Source organism: Phascolarctos cinereus, unplaced genomic scaffold (genome assembly GCF_003287225.1).
Source record: "Phascolarctos cinereus isolate Bilbo 61053 unplaced genomic scaffold, phaCin_HiC Scaffold_1;HRSCAF=81, whole genome shotgun sequence".
Lineage (NCBI taxonomy): Eukaryota > Metazoa > Chordata > Mammalia > Diprotodontia > Phascolarctidae > Phascolarctos > Phascolarctos cinereus.
In genome coordinates this window covers 68767738-68781684 of record NW_027555514.1, presented here as the reverse complement: position 1 = coordinate 68781684, position 13947 = coordinate 68767738, and the positions used below count along the sequence as shown (strand labels likewise).

General features: G+C 37.1%; 1 protein-coding gene across 4 annotated transcripts in view; it reads right to left on the bottom strand.

Moving 5' to 3' along the window:
- The window catches only part of ZEB1 (zinc finger E-box binding homeobox 1), a 197987-nt gene that overhangs the window by 115737 nt on the left and 68303 nt on the right, over nucleotides 1–13947 (bottom strand). The gene's annotated exons all lie outside the window — the stretch shown is intronic.

Genomic DNA, 13947 nt, shown 5'->3' with positions numbered 1-13947 from the left:
TAGAGGAATTTTTTTTTAAATGGATATTCAATTCACATTACTTTCACTAAAATATTACATTAATACATTAATAAGTATGACAATAAATTATTAGTGACTTAATAAGAACAAAAAAGTATTTTTGTCTTGTTAAAAATAGGCAAGGATAGGGATAGGAAATGGAGTTGTAATTTCCTAAGTATAGGAAAACTGCAAGATGAGGATGTGTCTTCTATCAATGCAGATTAATCCCTTCTGTGCAATTTATAAATTTAGAGAATTGTCTAGAAAAATAAGAGTTAAATGACTTGTCCAAGGTCTTGCAAACAGTATTGTCAAAGGCTGCACTTGAACCCAGGTCTTGTTGGCTTTGCCACTGGTTCTCTATCCATGTCACGTAACTTCTCATCAATGAGTTCCTGTTGGGGGCTTCCATTTTGTGGAAGGTCTAAGGCCAGCCAGCCTTCATTCACCTCCTGGAGCTGACCCTCACTTATGGACTTCAAAATCATAACTCCCCACTCCCCACTAGCCACCCCCGCCCCAATTCCCTTCTTTATGTTGTCTTCTTTTATTAGGATGTAAATTCCTCAATGGCAGAAACTATCTATATTTTTGCTTACATTTGTATCCCTAGTACTGAGCAGTGTATGGCACATAAAAAGGGCTTAAAAACACCCATTTCCTTCCTTCCACTAATAAATAAAAACCATAAATTTACAAGTATTATTTATTTTTCTTCATTCCATCTTTCTATTGTTACATATTTAAAACAAATATTTAATGCAATAGTACATACATGAAATTTATAAATAAATATACATTAATGAGGGGTGCTTAAAAATTTTTGACTGATAAATTTATGTGATCAAAAAATCTGGCAACCACTAGACTAGAGGATCTCTAAGGTCCCTTCTAGTACTAAATCTGTTCTTAGATAATACCATTAAAAACACATACACACAAAATAACTACGAAGTGATTGTTGGTAGCCTCTATGCAAGACAATCTGTTAAATATTTGGAGCTAAAATGATGAAACCAAGGTCCAGAGATGAAAAATGAATTATATGTACAAGGTCACCCATGTAATAAGTGCAAACTTGATTTGAACCCAGAACCTCTGACTCTAAAACCAGTACTTTTTTCATTACAAGCTGCCTCAGGGGTCAAACCATCTTCAACTTATACCATTTAACATAAATTCATTTGTGTAATTCCTTCCTCTCTCTTCCCCCCTCCCCATCTCAGCAGCATGTCTCCCTTTTTACCACTCACAAAGCTATCACCCTAGTGCAGGCTATCTCTCACCATTCGAGCTTGGGAATTCTAAGCTGCAATAGGTCTAAGTCTCATTGGATGTCCACACTGTCTGGCACCAAAGTGGGCAGCCTCGGAGATAAGAGGACCACCTAGCTGTCTGAGGAGTACAGCAGTTCCTGAGCAGTGGGATCCTTCTATAAACAGCTGCTGTGCTCCCAAGCCTCACAGACACACCCCCACATCCAACCATGATCAATATACAAAACTGAAAATAAAATGTTCTTTAAAATCTTGTTTTTTTTTAAAACATATAAAAGGTGGACTCTTATTCATCTTAGAAATATTCTGTCAGTATAAGAGCAAGGAAACAAATTAAGATTTCCTGACTCTTAACTTGCTGGTCTCTTTGATCACAAATCCTTAGAAAACACAAAGGAAAGTCAAGAAGGAGTAAAATAATGAAAACATATTAAGTACTGAAGAGATTTTAAAATGCATTAAAATAGATTAGACTTGCTATGAAAGCCCACTCTACTGAGACCCAGATGGAAGAAAGTGATTAAGATTCTATAAATCCTATGCCCACTCAGAGTTGGAGGGGATCTTTTTGATACTCACACCCCAGGGAGAAATACATTCTACTACCTTCCCACTTCATTTGATGGGAGTCAATGTCTCAATTTCCATTCTCCTGAAATATTAGAAGAGATTTGACAACTCAATTCAAAAAAAGATTTATTAAGAATTTACTGTGGGAATTTCTACCTAAAAATCAATATTCTCTGATATCTAAAGGACAATAAATCTCCAGATTGTGGAACACCATGAGCAACTTCCATAAACACATTTTTTCAAGGTCTTTTTTTCAAGGCTTTTTAAGTAAGAAAATCTTACTGAGGCTATGCATTGGGGAAATAAATTTTTTTTTGTTTTTGTGCAGATAAAGGACTGTTTTTGCAAAATGTAAAAATATCCAGAAAAAACCACGACATTTTTAATGACTGAGGAATGTCCGAACAAGTTGAGTAATGTTATATGGTCACATATGTAACCGTACAAAAATGATTATGTCATAAAATGAAAAGAAATATAAAGAAATACCTTAAGATATGTGAAATTGAGACAAAGTAAAGAAAGAATAAGAATATACAAATTGACTATGTTTGGGGGGAAATAGCAATAAAACTTTCTATGGCCATCATCAGAGGACAGACTAGAATTGTTCTGATGATGCGATGCACTTTGAGGGGCAGTTCATCGAGCTAGCTGATCGGTACCTGTGCCTTGCGAAGACATATAACACTGCAAAGTGACAAAGCATAGAGAGTTCAGGTTTCATGGTTTTAATTTTTGCTTTGCTCTTTATTTGGCTTGCTTATTCTATTATTCACTCTCGTTGAGATTGTTTAATTCAACTTACAATAATTTTATTAAAAAAGATATGAATCTGCAGATTGGTACCATTTAAACATTATAATGAATATTCAGTATTCACTACTGAATATTTCATTACTGAATTCATTACCGAATATTTGAGACAACTGCGTATCACAAACTTCTTAGTGTAGTTAACTTAAAATGACACTAAGGCTTTTTGGGACACACTGCACTGTTGTTATTTGTATTATTTGTTACGATGATTCTAATGTCTATCAATATGAGTTAAGCTAATTTTTCCCTGACAGGGGACTGAAGGTATCTTGGGAATCTGATGGCCCAGGGGGCTCAGGCTGGAGATATAAATTCCTGGTGGTCTCTGGCCATAATGACTTCGCTTTCTGGTCACCTAAGGGAAGGAAAAGGGCCCTTAGACTTGGTGGATATCCCAGGATTGGAGAAGTCACTAGACACTGTCTCAGTGACCAGACATGTTTCCCTATGGTGGTAAGCATGTTTCAATACTGAGGTAAGCTGACCCAAGCTAAGTGCTAGAGTGCTTTTGTAGAATATCCTTTCTGTGCTATGTAAACCTCAGGTTGTTCATGGCTGAATGAACAAGTATCTCATCTCGTTCTAACATCAAACCGGAAGAGGGTTTGTTTTAGTCTGGATCAGGCCTGGCCCTTACAAAGACCCTAATGAGAAGAGAGTTTCATCTAGCTGAAGTCAGTGCAGATGAGTCTATATTTCTCAAAATTACTTCTTCCAATTTGTTAAAACTGAAAATAGAAGTGAGAGATAACATGACCAGACTATGCTTTTTCTTCTTGTACAAATGTGTACGAGAAGTATTAAGTTAAGAAGGTAGAAGATTTGGGGGAGAAAAGCATCTATCTGCATATGAAAAATGCCCTAAACCACTACAGATTAGAGAAACGCAAATCAAAACAACTTTGAGCTGACATGACAAAACAGGAAAATGATAAATGTTGGAGAAGATGTGGGAAAATTGGAACACTAATGCATTGTTGGTGGAGTTGTGAACTGATCCAACCATTCTGGAATTGTGGAATGGCTGAATAAGTTGTGGTATATGAATGTAATGGAATACTATTGTGCTATAAGAAATGATGAGCAAGTGGACTTCAGAAAAACCTGGAAAGACTTTTATGGACTGATGTGAGTAAAATGAGCAGAATCAGGAGAACACTGTACACAGTAATAGCCATGTTGTGCGATGACTAACTTTGACAGACTTAGTTCTTCTCAGCAATGCAAGGATCTAAGACATTTCCAAAAGTCTCATGATGGAAAATGCTATCCAGTTCCAGAGAAAGAACCATGGAGTTTGAATGCAAATTGAAGCATACTATATTTGCTCTTTTTTTTCCTTCTGTTTTGTTTCTTTTTTCTTATGGTTCTTCCTATTGGTTCTAATTCTTCTTTACAACATGACTAACGTGAAAATATGTTTAATAGGAATGCATATGTAGAGCCTATATCAGATCGCACGCCATCTTGGGGAGGGAGGTGGGAAGGGAGGAGGAGAAAATTTAAAACTCAAAAGCTTATGGAAGTGAATATTGGAAACTAAAAATAAATTAATATTCAAAGTAAAAAAAAAAGAAAAGCATACATCTGAAAATGAACTCAAGGATATGTAGGCAACATTAACAAAAGAAACATTGTAAATAGAATATTCTATAAAATAATTCATTAAATAATTCATATTACATTTAACAGTAAAAGGGCTGTTTTATCCTGGCCGTAAGGCCTTGTATTTCTATGTTAAGCTGTTTTTATATACTGTAGGAAAAAAATCCAACAAGCATTCATTAAGTGGCTACTCTGAATCTTGCTGATTACTATTTTAAATCTATTTGACTTAAAATGAAATTTACCCTAATTTCAATGTCTAAAAAATGTACAGGATGAGTAACTGTCTAAACTTCCCTGACCCGCTCTCCCTACTATTTGTTAATGATTACTCTCTCTCCAACTTGTCCTCACTGATCTGTGTATATGTTGTATATACCCCAATAAAATGGAAACACTTTAAGGGCAGGAGCTGTCTCCTATCCCCAACCTTAGAAGAGTGCTTTGTACACAGTAAGAGCTTAATTGAATTACAAACAGTTTCAAGGTCTCTGAACAAAAGGAAAGATATTCAACATATTACATAAAACTTTAATACTGATGACTAATTTTTTTTATAAAATTAATATATAATTTGATAAATGAATATTAGTATAAAACTTTGAGCCTTTATAGGAAAGAGCATATAAAGAGAAAACAAAATGAAAACAAGACTCTTAAACAGAATTTTCTTAAGAAAACTAGGGTTTTTGCCCAACCAAGGAAAATATTTTCTAACCTTTCTCCCCTCTAATCCACTCTGAGTATCGATGCCAAATAATCTTCCTAAAAGGCCAATCTCCTCATGTTACTTCCCTGACATAGTGCTCCATTACATAAAGGATAACATCTAAACTTCCCCGCCCCCCCCACAACCAACCTCATCTCTCTCGTCGTCCTAATTCACACCATCTATTTCAGTCAAGCCAGTCTTCTCATTTTCTCTCCTATGCAGAATTAATCTTGCTTCTGAGATTGTTCTCAGGATGTTCTCCTTGCTTGGAACACCTAGCCAAATTCCACAGATCTTTCAAGGCCTTCCTCAAATCCTACTTTTTCATGACTCAGATTTTTGTCACTAGCCTACAGTGATCTCTCTTTCCTTCTGAATTCGTAGAACTTCCTTGTACTGTAAATTATATATTACTTTGTACTATTTAATGTGCATATGCTATATATCTCCTCAATTATATTTTAAGTTCTTCAAAGGCAGGGACCCTTTGTTTGAGAACATGTAAGGGATAGGATACATACACTCAGAAGCAGGATTACTATTGTATGTGAGAGGAAATGGAAACAGAAAGTAATTAGGGAGAAGAGGACTGCCAGAAAGTGAGGTGATCGATACATCTTCACACATCACCATTTCAGCCTTTACATTCTCTTATCTCTATGCTCCCTATACCTACAGCATTATTGGCTTTGTTTTTCATTTAGGAAGACAAGGTCTTGAATTATATGCTGAAAATCTAAAATTAGCTCACTTAAAAAAAAGTTTTAGTCAAAAATTTTGCAATGAAAGCTCCCTGTTAATACTGTATGAATTATTTTGTAGAATATGAACAGATTTGGGGAGGAGTGTACATTCAACTCAAATTCTTTTAAATCTTGGTAAACTTATGAACAGCGAGGTGGCATTGTGGATAGAGTGCCAGGCCTGGAGTCAGGAAGATTTATCTTCCTGAGTTCAAATCTGGCTTAAGACACTTATTAGCTATGTGACCCTGGGCAAGTCACTTCATCTTGTTTGCCTCCGTTTCCTCATCTGTAAAATGAGCTTGAGAAAGAAACAGCAGACCACTCCAGTATCTCTGCCAAGAAAACCCCAGATGGGGTCACAGAATCAGGTGTGACTGAAGATGACTGAACAACAACACACTATTCACTCAAGACTTATATGACCTAAAACAAACCTAAAGGAAAGCTGTTATTAACTAAGTAGGACTTTTATAATCAACGACCTGTTTTCCCAATGAATTTGTACTGAATTCCTCTTCAAAATTCTTAATTCTTCCAGTGTGAATTTGAAACTGCTTTACAATACAGATGCAACCCCTCAGTTTCCATTTCTTCTGGTTACATTTGTTTAGTAAGCTTATTCAACATAATACTAACAAGAGGCAATTGTGCACAACTACAACGTTTCAGCATTTTCATCTGATATTCCTTTTTTTTCCTGAGGTATGGAATTTTTGAAATTCTTAAAGTGCAGTAATTTTGCATTTAGTTAACAACAGAAAACTATCCATACCCAATCCTATCTCTGGTGGCTCAACTCAAGTCAATGCAGAACAGAAAATTATCGATTAAACTTCAGGATTAAGTTACATACAGACAGGTCCCATGCTACACTGGTACCCATGGAATGACAAAGGATCTAGAGGAAGGATTGTAGCCCAGTGGGTGGAGAATTAATAGGAAGATATGGACAAGATAAGAGAGGCATAGGTGAATAGTGATTCACACTGTTGCCAAGATCAATGAAGCACCAATGAAATCACATATCCTCTCAGTAGAAGATTCTGATCTAAACATCTAAGAGAAGAAAAAACAAGGCGTTTCATTTCCCACCAAAAAAACCTAAAAGCAAATTAGAAAAAAGTTATTAATATGCTCTATGACTTACAAGTGTCTATCACTGACTCTAACTTACCCTTCCAGCCTTATTCCACATTACTCTAGTTCACCCTCTCTGTGATCCAGCCATATCTGCCTTCTTGTTGTTCTTCACAGATGGCACTCTGCCCTCGTCCTGGGTGTCCCCCCTGGCTTAGGGGGCACTTGTCCCTTACTTCCACCTCATAGAAGCCTTGGCTTATTCTAGCCCAAAGCCTTTCCTGATTGCCCACAGCTGCTAGTGTGTCTCTCCCCCAAATAGCCTTGCATCCTTTTGTGTACATACATCCACATGAATGATGCACATACATACTGAACTCTTCCAAAGTAGACAGCATCTACGTACATGTGCACATACACAGGTGCTAGTTCAGTATTGGTTCTGTATTGACAGCACTAAGCACAATACCTGGAACACAGCGGACTTCATAAATCGCTCACTGACCAATACCAACCTCTGTTCATACGACTGCTTTTTAAACATACACAGTAGGTGTGAATACTTGAGTCTCCAACTCTATAGACACAGCTCATAGAGGGCACAGACTTCTACGATCTGAGGCCTTGCCTGACTGTGGAGAGGAGGAAAACCAAGGGTGATGCCTACTGTTAGCACGGGAGCTGGTGGGAAGAAGCCCTTGGCGAGCTGCCAAGGCCAGGCACTCTTCTACCCCAAGTCTGAGAGGGGCATAGGGCTAGCATGGTATCTGCCACACTACAAATATCTGCCTCATCTACTGGTATGACATTGAGGACCAAAGAGGCACCCTCTGGTAGCTCTTACATGAGAAGGTTAATATACCCACTTGCCAGCTTAGCTAATGTTCTTTATCATATGGTTTTATATCAAATAGAGTCAAAAAGCTAACTTGGACCAAGACAAAAAAATAGGCTTCAACGAGTTGCTATGTTTCCTATATTCACTTTAACTTGAACTTTCTGGTGTTTGTACTTCATCTTTAATTCTATCAAACTTAAATAGTAGAAATTGAGCCACCTCCAAAAGAAAAAAAGTAATGAGTTGGTTTCATAAAAAATGAGAGTATTAAGCAATTTTAAGTATTACAGAGATCTTTGCTAAGAGTATACTTTTATTTCAAGACCAAAATATATTATTTAGTGATTTCTATTGACATTCTTCAATTCCAAAATAAATTGGTACTATTAAGGTGCATATATATATATATATATATATATATATATATATATATATATATATATATATGTATACACACACACACACACACATATATATATATATATATATTTATATAGCTTTTAGGCAATTGGGGGTTAAGTGACTTGCCCAGGGTCACACGGCTAGTAAGTGTCAAGTGTTTGGTTGATGCCAGATTTGAACGCAGGTCCTCCTGACTTCAGGGCCGGTGCTCTATCCACTGCGCCACCTAGCTGCCCCTATTAAGGCATATTTTTACAAGGACAAAGAATGCCCTAATAGCTATTAGTCATCTTGATAAGGAACACTGCCTAGCACAAAGTTTTTAAACTAGGTGATTAGAATCTTTAAGAGATCACAATGATGCACAGAATAATGTTTGTTAAAGTACTCATTCAAAATTCATGAAGTATTTTCAAATAGTACGTTTTTTACATACTATTACAGAGTTGTTTTTTTTGTTTTGTTTTGTTTTCAGAAGCAACTTGGTGCTAGAATATGCAAAACTAGACAGAACATAAAGGGGAAGTTAAATAGAATAACCCATTTTATCCATAATCCATAGCTTGAATTAAAAGTCCTTCTTATAGTTGGAGATAATTTTTATTCCTGGTCATTTATGCCAAAGAAAGGTACAAGGTCACAGCAAGCGAAACCTGGTAAACATCCACAGGAGAGAAGAACAATCAGGCAACTTTATTAACTGTTTCTATTTAAACTTTTATCCTCAAAGTTAATAATATAAGTGAAGAATTCAGCCATAATTAAATAAACATGGATCTGCATTTCACAAATATAGTTGAATTATGACCCATCCTGCATTTCACGCTATCAATCAAGTTTTCCAATGTGGCAGGTTCTTTTTCAGGGCATAAATATTTATCTAAAAATATAATGAGGGGCAGCTAGGTGGCACAGAGGAAAGAGCACCAGCCTAGAGTCAGGAGGATCTGAGTTCAAATCTAGCCTCAGACACTTAACACTTTCTAGCTGTGTGGCCCTGGGCAAGTCACTTAACTGACTGCCCCGCAATTACACACACACACACACACACACACACACACACACACACACACACATATGTATGGATATATACATGTATGTATGTATTTATAATGAGACCTGAGATTAGAGAAGAGTAAAACAGTTTTCATCAGCTTGCTCACTGTTCTTTCTTGTTGAAGCCACTAACCAAGAAAAGATAGACTCATTTATATAAGCTAATTACTCACATTTTTGCAAATATTTTACCCCAGATTTTCTCTGAAAGTAACTAACTCTAGTGAATTGTTTCAGCCATTAACGCAGGTAGCAGATATTCAGAGTTTGCAAGGACAGTCACCTTAAAAAAAAAGTTTCTTTTTAGCATGAGGAAAGGTAGATCTTTTGTACTGGTTTGTCACTGAAGAAATCAGTTTGCCCTTGGAATTTTCTGTGTTTTCTGTTCCCCGTTCAATAACAGAGGGGAGCTTCCCTGCAATTCCTGTTCTCTGAAGCAAGTGCAATTAATTCTAGACACACCCATACCTCTGGGTCCATCCTCCTGTGTGTGAGTGGGTTTCTAACTCTAAACATAACTCTAAACACTTTAAACTATTAAACTGCCTACCCTGCCACTGATAAATATGCTGCATATGGCTGCCTGCTGGTGATGAAGAAACTGTGGCTGATTGCTATTAGAAAAGGCCAATATTCCCTTAAATGTGTGTGTGCTGTGTGTGTGTGTGTGTGTGTGTGTGTGTGTGTGTCAGTGTAATTACTGCCTTCAGATAACAAGTATTATGATTTGTCATCTCTTCTCTAGAAGGTAAGGGTATTTAATCCACACTACTAAGAGGTTGCTTTCCATCCTCAAATGGGGTAAACATTTTGTAAGAGATTAAAAACAAGAATGGATGACAGTGGCTGTAAGAGCTACTCGTGGAAATGAGCGGTAAGGCTGACATGAGAACTGGCTAGCTCCAAAATAACCTTGCTTTACAACGTCCCTCTTAACTAGGCCATGACAGTAGACACTGAATCAAGATTTGTGAATATTCACAATGGACATGATTATACTTACCTACAAAGGTGTAAAGCAGGGGAAAGTTGTTCTTATTGTAGCATCACAGAACTGTACCATCAGAGAACTATACCACTGCCATCTTAAATTTTTTTAAAGGAACCAAATGTCTGACAATTCAAATGTTGCTTGGTATCTGTATGGTAACCACTGATATGTCAGTATCTTAAAATATCTCAGTCTCAACTGTTTCAGCCAAACCTTTCGGGAAATCCATCAAATCAAGTACTAGTACTGAATACTTTTTGTATACCAAGTTGTACTGGATCAATGTACATTTCACAAACTTAATCATAAATGATTTGACTCTTACAAGCATTTCACAAATCCTGCAGATTAAAGGAATAAATTAGCCAGATCTAAAACAGAAAAACAAGAAGTAAGATTTGGCCATGAAAGCTCTATTCAGATGGGATGCCCAGGGGCTTGAGGAGAAGGGGGTGGGGTGGGGGAAGCTCCTTCCCTTCCCTCCCTCTCTTAAAACCTCACAGAACTGAAGAAAACAAGGAACCAAGAAGTTCCTGCCTTTGCAACACAGGGTACCAGTAGTTTCACCAAGCGTTCTTAAAGTTGCACAAACTAGCAGAGATTTTGCTATTCTGTTCTACACACTTCTGGGCAGCCTGTCTAATGACTCCCATTTCAAGGCTCCTACATCTTGCTTGGCACTGCTAGAGCTGGGCTCCATATCTCTAAGTGTCCTAAGGAGAGGGGTAGGTTGAGAATATCTCATGCTTCCTTCTTTAAAGTAAACAATATGTGTTTCATCCATTCACTGTTCAAGGAACATATGATTCTAATTCCATAGCTGCTGGTGGGGAGGTGTTCCACTGAACAGCTTATGTACTGATGAGGTCACTGGCCTCTCTTATTCAGTCTCAGTGTTAATTCTGTATATGTAAAAAGGTTCCTAGAGAAATTCATTTCCATTTATAATTATGTGTGTTTAATTTCATTTAAGATATTCAAATGACTTCTATCATACCAAGAAAATAGACTTTCTAGCAAGGCTAGCTTTAAAAGGTTTGACTTGACTTGACTTAAAGGTTTGACTATGAAGATTAAAAAATATGGAGCAACTAATTAGGTTGGTGAGGCAAATCAAGAATTTTTCATCTTTGATAAGTCTCCTTTAAATGCTTACAAAGAAGAAACAAATACTAGTATACATAAAAGAACAAATACCTCCATAGATTCTATTTGTCAATAAAAGTACTCAGTCACCACCGGAAATCAAAATTGATAAAGCTCAGGGTCTGTGCTAATGGATGTGAATTGAAGTATTAAATGATTCTATGAAAGTTACCAAAAACAATGTTAACAGTAAAACAAAACATTATTGGGGGTGTGGGGGATGTGGAGTTTCTGGACATTGAAGGCAAGATTTTGCTTATTCCTATTTTAAATACACATATTATTTTTTATCCAAATGGAATACTGTATGACTGACCTTTTAAATCAGAACATTAATAGGCAGCATCTTTTGGAAAAAGGAATAAATGTTCTAAAAAGTGATTCAAAACCAGTGATCACTAAAACTGAAGAATTAATTGAAAATGTCTCATGGGAAATCAGTTTACAAGAACAAATGAGGCATAAAGGTAAGACGAGTCCAAATACACTAGCTCAAATTTGGTTATTTTAATAACAAAAAATGATAAACTCTAGTAGGTTCTTGGTTTTATTCCAAAACATTTTCTTCTAGAAAAATTAACATTCATTCTTTAAAATTATGCCCAAACTGCTCAAATCTTTACCACTAAACTGTCAGCTTCCATGCTTATCTAAATTTTACTTGAATTTTTCTCCTTCAAAAGTTGCTGTAATCTAATAGCAAGCTAGATTTTATTCTCCTAACAGCAAGAATTTCATTGCTTCTAGAAATTTTTTCCATAAAAGTATGTATATTTATGTTAACATTACTGCCAAATAATATTAGTAAAGAGAAACTCTTCACCAAATAGCTTGGCCACAAGGTGATAAACTTTTTGGCCAAAGCAACTGCTGAAGACCAGCTACTGGATCAGAGGATAGCAGCGGCACAAAGAAGCGTGTGCAATGATGGAGGGAGGATAAGGATGAAATGGAAGATCCGTGGAGTAGAGAAATACTATTAGTCAGCTAGTCCAAAGCCTGGGGCAGTACAGAGAATACACAGACCAGGTGCCTGGAAGGGAAACTCAGAAAACTCCACCAATGATGCAGTGCCATCAAGAAAGGAATTTGCAGAAGATACCAAAATCCACACAGAATTCAAGCTTCTGATATTGCCTTCTTGTTCAGAACTTTGGGCCAACAAAGGGAATGAGACTCAAAATTAAACAATGACGCTACCCTCATCTTCAGATCTGCCATGTCCTGAAGGATATGCTGGTAAAACAGAAAAAAATCTGCCAAAGAGTGGTTGTTGTTCAGTCATCCTTACTGGCAGCCAAAGCAGTTCTTAACTGATTCATTCGGACCCATTTCTAGTCTTTAAAAAAAATCCTCAAGTTCAATCTGCAGCTTTGCTCTGGGGTGGAGAGAAGCGGCTATAAGTGATACTACTTCACTGAGAACAGATCACTTTGAGAGTGCCCAGCAGAATGCATAAGAGAAAAGCAAGAAGTTTCCTGCTGATATCATTGGCAGCACCATCACTGCACCTTATCAGTCTTCAGCAATTTTATCCCTGCTCAATCAGCATCTTCAGTGTACTTATTTAGCTATTACCCCTTCCATCTGCAGACTGTTTAGTAGCAAGAAAAGGAGATTCTAAGTTTGAATAACTCTACTTAAGTCTGGATCCTACCTGAGAAATCACTTTACCATAGCCTTTCCAAGCCTGAAGGAGCGTGAGCCTTGAGACTCTTCTGAAGCTTCCAAGAGGCTACAAATGACCTGAAGGGCTGCCTCTGAATCCTTCTGAGACATTTAAAAACATCTTTCCATCAGGTTATGATCCTTTCCAGGGCAAATTTTAAGAAGAAAACATTTTCAGAAATGCCCATGATGATTTAGTGCATTTAAGTTAATTAAAGTTAATTAAATGGCTTTAACAGCTGACTTTTCAGAGAACATTTTGATAACTCAAATTTTTAAACTCAAATGTCAAGAATCTGAGAAGGGACCTCCATAAGAGAAAAACTATAATAAGCTGTCAGTTCTAATTTAGAACCAGTTGCAAGAGAAAGGGAAGTTTTTGCAAAAATGTCTTTTTTATTATTTTGAAGGGGAAAAAAAATCACAAATTTCTAGAATAAAGATTGTGTTGAAGTGTCAACAAGGAATGTTTCTTCTGCACAAATGAAAAGGGTCTGCAGAAGAATGCGGTCTGTGACCTACTGTTCACAGCGGCAGGCATCCACCAATCTCTGGTGAGGGGGTTTAGTCTGACGGTCAGAAGCTGGCTATGGCACATTCTACTGCCAGTCACATGCCAGGGCATGGACCTGGGAGTGTGCATATAATGTACACGGCTTACCTTTAGAGAACAAGGTGGACGGGCACCAACAGATCAAGCTCTTACGCCCCACACCTCCAACAACACTGAAAAAGATCTTCAGATCTTTCTTGGTGCAGGAGAGACATCTTTTTGATCTTCTTGTGGTGATAGTTTAGGATTTTCCTGAGGGAGGAGAGAAGAGTAAGAGATTACATAGGAGCCGTGGCTTATCTAGTGTGAGATCAGGGTTCTGGCTTGTAAAATTTAGTCTTTGAAGAGGCTGGCTCTAATAACAACTGCTGACATTTCCTAGACAGCTACCTTTCCTCCTTCCCACATTAAGCCTATGTACTTCAGATGAGTGCAATTTCTAGCATGCAACTAAAACAGCAGATGAAGGGCTGAGAAATGG